Below are 14090 nucleotides of genomic sequence, written 5' to 3'. Positions count from 1 at the left end.
AGGGAGTACTGGATTTTGTAGAGTGAAGGCTTTTTGGACTTGGGTTCTGAGATTGGTTCAGGAGAAGGACGTTTCATTGAGTTGGAAACGGTGACATTTCAGGCACAGGTTGTGCATGGATGGCGGTTTTGGTGGTTGTTCTAGAAGCTATCATGGGGGAGTAGGGAGAGGTTGATGGATTCCTGGAGTTGAACATCTTCATCATGGTTTGGAACTTCAAAATCTGGTTCTTGGTTAATTTCACCCATGGGTTCTGCCTTTGTGGATTCTTCAGTTTTCAATCTTTGTTAGAGAGATTGTGCTTCTTCGCTGAAATGCAAGGGAAGAGGGAAAAGGATAAAAGCAGAGAAACTGTAAACGGTTTATACGGAACTTTTGAGGGGTGTACGGATGATATTGAATCTTGATTGTGTGACAGTTGTTGTAACTGACAAACCAATGAGGGAATGCCATATCAATCCAATAAGCTGAAGAAGGAAAATAGAAAAATAAAAACCAAACATGTGATGCGTTCATTTCCCTAAATGAAGATGGGTCCAAACTAAAAACAAATTGCAATACTCCATATTATATAATCAAAATGAAATACAGAGAGGTTTGCATACCAAAGAACATAAGCAACCTCTTTATTTTATATATTCCAACCCAAGAATTATACTAAATTCAATGAAAGAAACAAGTCAAACATTATTCCGAACAAGCTGCTGCATAAATTTCATAGGTGTATAAATTTTCCTCTAGTTGTTATCTCACTTGAATCGGGACTGCAGATAGGTAACCACAGTCTTGTCCAACTGGAAGGCCTTGGCAAGAACGTCAGGATTGATGGGAGGGTTTGAGCCAAAGACTGCATCGGCAATGATGATAAGCCCAGGGTTTTGGCTGCTAAGACCGGAAATGGCAACAGCATTGGTGTTCCCTATGTTGAACTGGAAGTGAATGAGGCCGATTGGGAAAACGAAAACATCTCCAGGGTATAGGACTTTGGTGATGAGACGATTATCCGGGTTGGATGTAACAAAGCCAACGTAGAGTGTGCCCTCCAAAACGACTAGGATTTCTGTGGCTCTAGGATGAATGTGAGGGGGGTTTAGGCCACCATAGGGTGCAAAGTCAAGTCGAGCAAGAGATATGCCAAGAGTGTTAAGTCCTAGTATTTGTTCAACAGTGACTAGAGTGACTTTTGATCCTAGTTGATTCGATGTATTTCCTGGAATGTTGAGCCCCGGGAAAAAGAAGTCATTTGCACAGGCGAGCTTTGGGTCCTTGCAAAATTTGCCATTAACAAAAACTGCATAAATGGAAAGAAAAATACTACCACTTTGATACAGTTCCATGCAGAAACTGAGATAACACTTCTCAAATAGTTTAGGTGTTGACATGAATACATTCCAAAGAAGACAGAGAGAGAATTAAAGAACATACCACCATCGTTGGTGTTATTAATTGCTACACAGAAGTCCTGAAGAGGGCTGGGATCAAAGGCAGAGGCAAATGTGAAAGCCAGAGCCAACAGGACAAATGCTACATGGAAGTGAACACCTTTCATCGTTGCAAGGCAGCTTTCTTGATTAAATTGTTCCAAGTTTTGTTGCTTGGTGGGGAGTGAGAGATCTGGCATGAGAGCACGCTATTTATAGACAGCACTCACTGAACAGGTCTATTCATTTTCAATATTTAATTATTCTTTTGAGAAAAAAAAAAACAGATGAAAAATTTACCAAGTCTGCAGTGATTATGTTTTAAAAAAATATGAATGAATCATTCTTCAGCTACTCTGCGCCTCTATCCTCATCGAATTTAATCTTCCCATGTTTGCATGAGTCAATTGAAATGGAACTGGTCAATCTTTACATACCAAATGCTATCTTTGTTTATTTAACTACTGACTTTAGAACAAAAATCAAAAGAAATGTGTTTGAGTGTGCATGTATCTAAGATTGAACTGTGTCAACTTATCCAGAGATACAAAACAACAATTCTTAGGATCTTTCCAAGGCTTTTGTTGCATGACTACTTCTCAAGTCATGCATGCTATTTTTTTTGAATTAATTAATTGATTTCCGGGAGAGGTTCATTAGAGGGCCTGCAGTAATAATTCCCGGAAATCATTTTTACAATTAAAATATGGAATAATAAGAATAATAAAAGGAGAAGAGAATGAAGAAGAAAAGAGATCAGGTTTTAACTTCCAACATTAAGCACTGAAGTGAAAGTGAAGAGAAATGGCAGTGTCTTAAACATTTTAACTGAGAATTAATTTTAGCCCTGATCAAAATGAAAATCACAAACAATTTTCAAGCACCTATGGCTATACTGTCATTAAACTTGGACGGTAAGAATCAGAAAGATGATAGAGCCCGTACAGTTAAGTGTAGCAGTGTATATGTTTGATACTCATTATTACATGCCTGAAAATGTTTAATGATCAGGTCAAATATGAAAGCCATCTGTTTACCGGCTCGGGGAAGGGATGTACTGAGCAAACCCTAGGAACCCCGTTGAACCTTCCCTTGTAAGGAGGTATGTAACTAGCTGAGCCTTTCCCGGTAACCTCCTTATTAGCTAACGGAGTTGTTAGACAATCTAGACTTGAAATATTTGCATGGATTGTCCATAAGGCAGAAATTTTCTGTAAATAACTAGATTTTATGACCTTACCAAGTCAATTTCTACAATAAGGACTTCAAATTTGGACAGTCTTGGACAAGCCTATTAGAATGTCCCGAACCAAGGCATAACAGACGTTGCATACCTGCAAATTGTGATCATACAAATATATAAGGCAAGATTCATACTAGGATTTATAAAAATCTAAATGAAATAAGTGTGTCCAAAAATAAAAAGTTCATAACATTTAAATCTTTTGATACGAAAATGAAATACTTAGAAATTCGTATATCGTAAAATATCATTTATATATAAAAATGTGAACTTCAAAGATAGTAGTAGTGATCGACCTCAATACCTTCATAAATTTTTAAATTAACAAATTTATCTTTAAATATATAATTTTTATTAATTTATTTAAGTTTAATTTAAATCAATTAGAATTAAAAATAGAGATTAAGATAAATTAAACTACTAAAAATTTTAATTTTAAAAGTGTTAAAAGTAATTGACTAAAATATCTTTAGTGATTTCTTTTATAATTTTAGTTTAAATAATTTTTTTAATATTATAATCTTTTTTAATAATTAAAATAAAAGTGCTAAAAGTGATATTTTTAAAAAATTTTAATTCCAAAAATATTAAAAGTGATTGATTAAAATGCCATTAGTAATTTTTTTTTTATAATTTTAATTTTATTATTAAACTCTCTTTTTATAAGTAAAATAATTTTTCACATCAAATAAAAATATAAATAGAACGATATTAAAACTTAATGTACATAAGAATAAAACAATTATATAATTTTTTTTTTAGTTATTACAAAAACAATTGTATATGCAATTTATGTTGATAAATAAATTCATTAAAAATAATCATAATTAAGTCATTTAAGCATATGGTTTTTTTCTTTTTTTTTTTCTTTTCAATTTTTGTTTTAATATATTAGCTATATATTTATGATAATGATTTTATTATCTATATGCTTTATGAGTTGATCTTTTAATCATTGATAATATAATTAAATCTTTTTAGTTTCTTGAAATAATTTTTTTAAATATCATTCTTACACTTTAATATAACATTTATAATTAATTTCTGTGTTGTATTTTTTTCTCTAGAATTTTATAATTGTTATTCCTATAAACAAAAACTAATATCAAATCAAATGCAAATCACTTGCACCACTTCACCAACAATTAGCACTATGTGATTCATGAACACTTTAATTGGAATTTCCACTTATAGAATTAGATAATTTAGGAGATGGTGGAGCTATTACTAACTCAAGATTGGATTTTGTCAAATTATTATAAGAATTTTTCACCCTAATTGAAATAATAATTGATTTAATTTTCTCTCAACTTTGATCTTAATATGTTTATATATGATTAATTTATATGTCAAGATTATTTAATTTTTCTCAATTATATTAAATTGCTCTTTTTTTTTTGGTCTTCTAGATGGTTGAATGACCTAACGAGAATTATTTAGGTAGAAAATTTCAAGTGAAATAAAATTAATTGTATTTGGTGAATTTTTTTAATGTGTGACAAAATTAATTAAAACTACTTTTTGAATGCTTTTATTGCATTTATTCTTGAAATTTTATGTTGTTAATGTTGAAAATGAAATCATTATAAATTATATAGGTATTACATAAGTTTGTTATTCTTAGATTGAAATTTTCTTAATAAAACATGACAAGTACCAAGGTTAGGATTTTATTTTATTTTATTTTTTAAACTATGTATTTTAATATTTGTATATAATAAAATTTATGTATAATAAAAAATTTTAAATAAAAAAAATTTTAAGTTTTCAATTGATAGAAGATACAGTTATATTCAATTGATGGAAGCATCAATGAAAAATTATCTTAAGTACAAAAATGAGATGAAAGATTGATTGGTTATGATTGGTTATGCATAACTTCATCTTTTCTATATGACAAAAGAAAGTTAATGCTAAATGATATTCAATGAAAAATATACAAATGTATTGGTTTCAAATTGTTTTAGGATTAATATGAAATTCTTTTATTTGGAAAAACATTTTATACTTCTTCATTTTCTCCTTTATGTTAGTTTAAGAATATTTACAATTGTATAAAAAATTTTAAGGTTACCATGTTAGGTAATATTTGTTCAAAAGAATTGAAATTTATTGAATTAATTATCACTATTACATTTAATATAAAAATATTATTATAAATTATAATTCAACCAAATTAAAAGTGATTTAAAGGCATTTATTAGCTAAAAGTATTTGATAAATCTTTATTTAATTGTGTATTTAGTATTTCAATCATTTTGAATTTTGACTTTCATAATTTCGAATTGGATTTTAAATTTATGATCAATGACCAATTAGGTTGAATCAAGTTTTATCATCTACTTTTATTCATAGTATACTTAATTATTTACTTATGCAACTGAGTAAATTTAACTCAATAATTGATTCATGTTTCTCTTTATTTAAAACACTAGATTCAAATCATTTTATATCCAAATTAAAAAAGTATACTTAATTACTTATAATTGAAATTTTATTTTTAAAATATTTTAAAAAATTAAATTAACTAATTTAATCATAAAGACAATAAAAATAAGACATAAAAGATAGAGGAAAAAAACTTAAATAAGAAACTTTTAACTTGTTATGGAAGATGAATAAAAAATATTAAATTTTGATTGGGTTACTATTTTGATTTGGATTTTGGTTTTGTTCAATCATTTTAGGTTTTAAATAACTACTAAGTTGTTACCTTTTAAAATCAATTGAAATCAAATCAAGTTAATTAATTTTTATAATTGTGTATTATATTATGTTTAATTAAATTAAAATTTAAATTGAGTAAAAATTTTATTTATACTCAATTTGAGTTTTGAATTATTTTAAGTTTTAATTGATTAATCTATGTTATTTTAGTTATATTTTTGTGACACCAATAATAAATTTTAAACACAACACAATGAATATTTAAAGTGTAAAAATGGTGGAGATACTAATAATAATAATTCTGAATAAAATTTTATATCCAAGTCTCACAGAAATTAAAGAATAAATCTTTTTTTGAAGATTTTGAAATTCATATTGCAAAAATATTAATCTAAATCAACGAGTTTATAATTGTTCATTTGCTAATCAAATTGCTATTATATTAGTTGAGGGAAACAATTCAAACATTTCATTTGAAAGATATATCATATTTTATATACATTTAGGAAGATAGTATAAAGTTAAACATTATTTGAGTTGTTATGACTATTTATAATATTCTTTACTTTTTTCAAATGGAGAAGTTGATTGACATAAAAATATCAAAAAAGTCATTTTAAATGATGGTAATAACAATAAAGCAATAATTAAAAATACACCATCCTTTTGTTTAGTAGAAGATAATTTTTATGGAGAATACGAAAGTAATTATTGTGAATTTAATATTTTTAAAATTGTGGTTTGCTTAATTTTTATAAATTGTATTTATTAAAGTTGTTCTCATTACTTTTATCAGGTACGTAACGAAATTGTTACCCAAAATTATATAATAAAAATAGAGACATAAGGCAAAAATTTTTACTTTTATGGAGGACAAAACATTTCAAATTTTTTAATCTTTTATATGCAATTGTACTTTGTTAATAGGTATGAAAATATATACATTAATAATTCAATCAAATTATTAATAAAACTTATCTTAATATGTATTATTTTATCATCAACAAAAAAATTTGAAGAATATCTTAAAAATGTTGACTTAATGTATATTGTATATGTTTATTTAATTTAGTTTTAATAGTTACAATAATATAAAATGTTGTTATTTTAACTTATTATTACATATTAAATTACTAATAGTAAATTAAAAGTATTTACTCATACTTTTCAATTCATTTGCACTTGAATTTTTTTCTTTCTTTCTCTACCTTACAAATTATATATATCATCTAGCAAATATTGTGATTATTTTTTTGGATATACATAAATTAATGATAATATTGTAGTGGATAATTAATAACTTAGTAATTAATCATTGAAAATTTAAATATAATATGCATAATTTAGTAATAATTATCAATAATTTAGTAATAAATTAGTAATAATTTAATAATCAAAGAATTATAATTTAATAGTAAATAGTTTATTACTTTTAATAAATTTGCAATAATATAATAATAAATGCACAATACTGCATAATAAATTAATTATAATATAACTATAAATGAATAATAGTATAGTACTAAATCAAAGATAACAAAAATAAGCAGTAATTTTGTAACTAATTATTAATATCTTAGTAATAAATCAATTAATGGCAGAGAAACAATTAACGGTTTATACCGAACTTTGGAGGGGTGCATGGATGGCGGTTTTGGTGGTTGTACTAGAAGCTATCGAGGTGGAGTAGGGAGAGGTTGACGGATTCTTGGAGTTGAACATCATCTTATTCTTGGTTTGGAACTTCAAAGTCTGGTTCTTGGTTCATTTCACCCATGGGTTCTGCCTTTGTGGATTCTTCAGTTTTCAATCTTTGTTAGAGAGATTGTGCTTCTTGATTGAAATGCAAGGGAAGAGGGAAAAGGATAAAGGCAGGGAAACTGTAAACGGTTTATAAGGAACTTTTGAGGGTGTACGGATGATTATTGAATCTCGATTGTGTGACAGTTGCTGTAACCAACAATCCAATGAGGGAATGCCATTTCAATCCAATAAGCTGAAGAAGGAAAAAATAAAAATAAAAACCAATCATGTGATGCATTCAGTTCCTTAGATGAAGATCAGTCCAAACTAAAAACAAAATGCAATACTCCATATTATATAATCAAACTGAAATACGAGAGGTTTGCATAAGCCAAAGAACATAAGTAACCTCTTTATTTTATATATTCCAACCCAAGAATTATACTAAATTCAATGAAAGAAACAAGTCAAACATTATTCCGAACAAGCTGCTGCATAAATTTCATAGGTGTATAAATTTTCCTCTAGTTGTTATCTCACTTGAATCGGGACTGAAGATAGGTAACCACAGTCTTGTCCAACTGGAAGGCCTTGGCAAGAACGTCAGGATTGATGGGAGGGTTTGAGCCAAAGACTGCATCGGCAATGATGATAAGCCCAGGGTTTTGGCTGCTAAGACCGGAAATGGCAACAGCATTGGTGTTCCCTATGTTGAACTGGAAGTGAATGAGGCCGATTGGGAAAACGAAAACATCTCCAGGGTATAGGACTTTGGTGATGAGACGATTATCCGGGTTGGATGTAACAAAGCCAACGTAGAGTGTGCCCTCCAAAACGACTAGGATCTCTGTGGCTCTAGGATGAATGTGAGGGGGGTTTAGGCCACCATAGGGTGCAAAGTCAAGTCGAGCAAGAGATATGCCAAGAGTGTTAAGTCCTAGTATTTGTTCAACAGTGACTAGAGTGACTTTTGATCCTAGTTGATTCGATGTATTTCCTGGAATGTTGAGCCCCGGGAAAAAGAAGTCATTTGCACAGGCGAGCTTTGGGTCCTTGCAAAACTTGCCATTAACAAAAACTGCATAAATGGAAAGAAAAATATTACCACTTTGATACAGTTCCATGCAGAAACTGAGATAACATTTCTCAAATAGTTTAGGTGTTGACATGAATACATTCCAAAGAAGACAGAGAGAGAATTAAAGAACATACCACCATCGTTGGTGTTATTAATTGCTACACAGAAGTCCTGAAGAGGGCTGGGATCAAAGGCAGAGGCAAATGTGAAAGCCAGAGCCAACAGGACAAATGCTACATGGAAGTGAACACCTTTCATCGTTGCAAGGCAGCTTTCTTGATTAAATTGTTCCAAGTTTTGTTGCTTGGTGGGGAGTGAGAGATCTGGCATGAGAGCACGCTATTTATAGATAGCACTCCCTGAGCCGGTCTAATCATTTTCAATATTTAATTATTCTTTTGAGATAAAAAAAAAAAAACAGATGAAAAATTTACCAAGTCTGCAGTGATTATGTTTTAAAAAAATATGAATGAATCATTCTTCAGCTACTCTGCACTTCTATGCTCATCGAATTTAATCTTCCCATGTTTGCATGAGTTAATTGAAATGGAACTGGTCAATCTTTACATACCAAATGTTATCTTTGTTTATTTAACTATATTGACTTTAAAACAAAAATCAAAAGAAATGTGTTTGAGTGTGCATGTATCTCAGATTGAACTGTGTCAACTTATCCAGAGATACAAAACCACAATTCTTAGAATCTTTCCAAGGCTTTTGTTGCATGACTACTTCTCAAGTCATGCATGCTATTTTTTTGAATTAATTAGTTGATTTCCTGGAGAGGTTCATTAGGGGGCCTGCAGTTGTAATTTCCGAAAATCATTTTTACAATAAAAATAGTGAATAATAAGAATAATAAAAGGAGAAGAGAATGAAAAAGAAAAGAGATCAGGTTCTAACTTCCAACATTAATCACCGAAGAAAGTGAAGAGAAATAGCAATGTCTTTAATATGTTAACTAAGAATTAATTTTAGCCCTGATCAAAATGAAAATCACAAACAATTTTCAAGCACCTATGGCTATACTGTCGTTAAAGTTGGACAGTAAGAATCAGAAAGATGATAGAGCCCAGACAGTTAAGTGTAGCAGTGTATATGTTTGATACTCATTATTACATGCCTGAAAATGTTTAATGATCGGGTCAAATATGAAAGCCATGTGTACCGCCTCGGGGAAGGAATGTACTGGGCAAACCCTAGGAACCCGTTGAACCTTCCCTTGTAAGGTGGTATGTAACCAGTTGAACCTTCCCTTTTAACCTCCTTATTAGCTGACGGAGTTGTTAGACAATCTAGAATTGAAATATTTGCATGGATTTTCCCTAAGACAGAAATTTTCTGTAAATGACTGGATTTTATGACTTTACCAAGTCAATTTCTAGAATAAGGACTTCAAATTTGGACAGTCTTGGACAAGCCTATTACCATGTCCCGAACCAAAGTATAACAGACGTTGCATACCTGCAAAATGTGATCCTACAAATATATAAGGCAAGATTCATACTAGGACTTATAAAAATCTAAATGAGACAAGTGTGTCTAAAAAAAAAAGTTCATAACATGCAGAAACTTTTGATACGAAAATAAAATACTTAAAAATTCGTATATCACAAAATATCATTTATGTATAAAACTGTGAATTCAAAAAGTGGCAGTAGTGATTGACCGAAATATCTCTATAAATTTTTAAATTAACAAATTTATCTTTAAATATATAATTTTTATTAATTTTTTTAGGTTTAATTTAAATCAATTAGAATTAAACATAGAATTTATGATAAATTAAACTACTTAAAATTTTAATTTTAAAAGTGTTAAAAGTAATTGACTAAAATATCTTTAGTGATTTCTTTTATAATTTTAATTTAAATAATTTTTTTATTATTAGAATCTTTTTTAATAATTAAAATAAAAGTGCTAAAAGTGATATCTTTAAAAAAATTTAATTCCAAAAAGATTAAAAGTGATTGATTAAAATGCCATTAGTAATTTGTTTATAAATTTTAATTTAAATAATTTTATTTTTGTTATTAAACTCTTTTTTATAAGTAGAATAATTTTTCACATCAAATGAAAATATAAATAAAACGATACAAAAACTTAATGTACATAAGAATAAAACAATTATATAAAGTTTGATTCTTTAGTTATTACAAAAACAAATGTATATGCAATTTATGTTGATAAATAAATTCATTAAAAATAATCATAATTAAGTCATTTAAGCATATAATTTTTTTTTTGCCTTTCAATTTTTTGTTTTAATATATTAGCTATATATTTATGATAATGATTTTACTATCTATTGCTTTATGAGTTGATCATTTAATCATTGATAATACAATTAAATCTTTTTAGTTTCTTGAAATAATTTTTTTAAATATCATTCTTACACTTTAATATGACATTTATAATTAATTTTTGTGTTGAATTTTTTTCTTTAGAATTTTATAATTGTTATTCCTATGAACAAAAACTAATATCAAATCAAATGCATATCACTTGCACTTCTTCACTAACAATTAGCACTATGTGATTCATGAATACTTTAATTAGACTTTTCACTTAGAGAATTAAATAATTTAAGAGATGGTAGAGCTATTACTAACTCAAGATTGGATTCCTTCAAATTATTATAAGAATTGTTCACCTTGATTGAAATAATAATTAATTTAATTTTCTCTCAACTTTGATCTTAATATGTTTATATGTGATTAATTTACATATAAAGATTGTTTAATTTTTCTCAATTATATTAAATTGCTCTTTTGTTTTTTTTTTTTTTTTTTTTTTTTGTTATCTGGATAGTTGAAGGACCTAACATGAATTATTTAAATAAAAAATTTCAAGTGAAATAAAATTAATTGTATTTGGTGAATTCTTTTAATGTGTGACAAAATTTATTAAAAATTTTTTTTGAATGCATTTATTGCATTTATTCTTGAAATTTTATATTGTTAATGTTGAAAATGAAATCATTATAAATTGTATAGATATTACATAACAAGTTTATTAATCTTAGATTAAAATTTTCTTAATAAAACTTGACAAGTACCAAGGGTAGGATTTTATTTTATTTTATTTTAATTATGTATTTTAATATTTTTATAACAAAAATTTATGTATAATAAAAATTTTTAAATAAAAGAAATTTTAAGTTTTCAATTGATAGAACATACAATTATACTCAATTGATGGAAGCATAAGCAGAAAAATAAGACGAAAGATTGATTAGTTATGATTGGTTATGCATAACTCCATCTTTTCTGTATGACAAAATAAAGTTAATGCTAAATGATATTCAATGTAGAATATACAAATGTATTGGTTTCAAATTGTTTTAGGATTAATATGAAACTCTTTTATTTGAAAAAACATTATACACTCATTTATTTTTTCCTTTATGTCAGCTTAAGAATATTTACAATTATATCAAAAATTTTGAGGTTATCATATTAGGTAATATTTGTTTAAAATAATTGAAATTTATCTAATTAATTATCACTATTACATTTAATATAAAAATATTATTGTAAATTATAATTCAACTAAAATTAAAAGTGATTTAAACGCTTTTATTAGCTAAAATTATTTGATAAATCTTTATTTAATTGTGTATTTAGTATTTCAATCAATTTGAATTTTGACTTTTTATAATTTCGAGTTGGATTTTAAACTTACGATCAATGACCAATTAGATTAAAACAAGTTTTATCATCTCCTTCTATTCATAGTGTACTCAATTATTTACTTATGTAATTGAGTAAATTTGACTCCATAATTTATTCATATTTCTCTTTATTTAAAAAAATAGATTCAAATCATCTTAAATCCAAATAAAAATGTATACTTAATTACTTATAATTGAAGTTTTATTTTAAAAATATTTTTAAAAATTAAATTAACTAATTTAATGATAAAGACAGTAAAAATAAGACATAGAAGACGGAGGAAAAAAACTTAAATAAGAAACTTTTAAATTGTTATGAAAGCTGAATAAAGAATATTAAATTTTGATTAGGTTACTATTTCGATTTGGATTTTGGTTATGTTCAATCATTTTAGGTTTTAATAATTATTAAGTTGTTGATTTTTAAAATCAATTGAAATCAAGTCAAGTTAATTCATTTTTATAATTATGTGTATTATATTATGTTTAATTAAATTAAAATTTAAAATGAGTAAAAATTTTATTTATGCTCAATTTGAGTTTGGAATTATTTTAAGTTTTAAATGATTAATCTATGTTATTTTAGCTATATTTTTATGACACCAATAATAAATTTTAAAATAGAATAAGAACACAACACAATGAATATTTAAGTGTAAAAATGGTGGAGATACTAATAATAATTTGAAGAAAAATTTATGTCCAAGTCTTACAGAAATTAAAGGATCAATCTTTTTCTAATGATTTTGAAATTCGTATTGCAAAAATATTAATCTAAATCAACGAATTTATAATTGTTCATTTGTTGATCAAATTGCTATTATATGGGATGAGGGAAATAATTCAAACATTTTATTTGAAAGAGATATCATACTTTTATACTTATTTAGGAAGATAGTATAAAGTTAAACATTATTTGAGTTGTTATGATCATTTATAATATTCTTTACTATTTTAAAATGGAGAAGTTGATTGGCATAAAATATCAAAAAAGTCATTTTTAATGATGGTAATAACAATAAAGCAATAATTAAATATAAACCATCCTTTTGTTTAGTAGAAGATAGTTTTTATGGAGAATACAAAAGTAATTATTGTGAATTTAGTTTTTGTGGAAAATATGAAAGTAATTATTGTGAATTTAATGTTTTTAAAATTGTGGTTTGTTTAATTTTTATAAAATTTATTTAGTAAAGTTGTTCTCATTACTTTAATCACTTGCATAATAAAATTGTTACTCAAAATTATATACTTAAAAATAGAAACATAAGGCAAAATTTTTTACTTCTATAGAGGACAGAACATTTCAAAATTTTTAATATTTTACATACAATTGTACTTCACTAACAGATATGAAAATATATACATTAATAATTCAATCAAATTATTAATAAAATTTATCTTAATATGTACTATTTTATCATGAATTAAAAAATTAAAAGAATATCTTAAAAATGTTGACTTAATGTATATTGTATATGTTTATTTAATTTAGTTTTAATATTTACATTAGTATAAAAAGTTATTATTTTAACTTATTATTACATATTAAACTACTAATAGTAAATTAAAAGTATTTACTCATATTTTTCAATTCATTTGCACTTGAACTTTTTTCTTTTTTTCTCTATCATACAAATTATATATATATATTTATCATCAAGTAAATATTGTGATTATTTTTTTGGATATACATAAATTAATGATAGCATAGTAGTTGATAATTAATAACTTAATAATTAATCACTGAAATTTTAAATATAATCAATATAATTTAGTAATAATTATTAATAATTTAATAGTAAATTAGTAATAATTTAATAATAAATGAATTATAATTTAATACTAAATAGTTTATAACTTTTTAGTAAATTTGAAATAATATAATAATAAATGCATAATACTTTTAATTGTATAGTACTAAATCAAAGATAACTTAACAAAAATAAGCAATAATTTAGTAATTAATTATTAACTAGCTTTATTCCACGTGCTATGCACATGATTGTTAACCAAATTGTAATTATAATATAATATAATAATTTTGATATTTTATAATAATAAAATTAAAATAATTATCATCGTACTAAATTAAATAAAAAATATAAATTTAAGTTTAAAAAAATAAATATGACAAAAAATTAAAATTAAAATTCTAATAAAAATAAATATTTAATCTTTCTTTATTTTGATTCTTTTTAGAAATTTTCTTTTAAGTCTTTTAGTGTTAAGTCATCATCTTCATTCTTTTTTTCTAATTTTTTT

At 25.8% G+C, this 14090-nt stretch overlaps 2 pseudogenes; both read right to left on the bottom strand.

Moving 5' to 3' along the window:
• Positions 1–737: 737 nt before the first annotated feature.
• LOC111294331 (germin-like protein subfamily 1 member 13) lies at positions 738–1621 on the bottom strand (annotated as a pseudogene).
• Positions 1622–7470: 5849 nt separating this feature from the next.
• On the bottom strand, positions 7471–9027 carry LOC111294383 (germin-like protein subfamily 1 member 13; annotated as a pseudogene).
• Positions 9028–14090: the final 5063 nt, after the last annotated feature.

The sequence above is a fragment of the Durio zibethinus genome, chromosome 14, assembly GCF_047325235.1.
Source record: "Durio zibethinus cultivar Kanyao isolate XHJ-2024 chromosome 14, ASM4732523v1, whole genome shotgun sequence".
NCBI lineage: Eukaryota > Viridiplantae > Streptophyta > Magnoliopsida > Malvales > Malvaceae > Durio > Durio zibethinus.
This window is presented reverse-complemented; position numbering and strand designations above follow the sequence as displayed.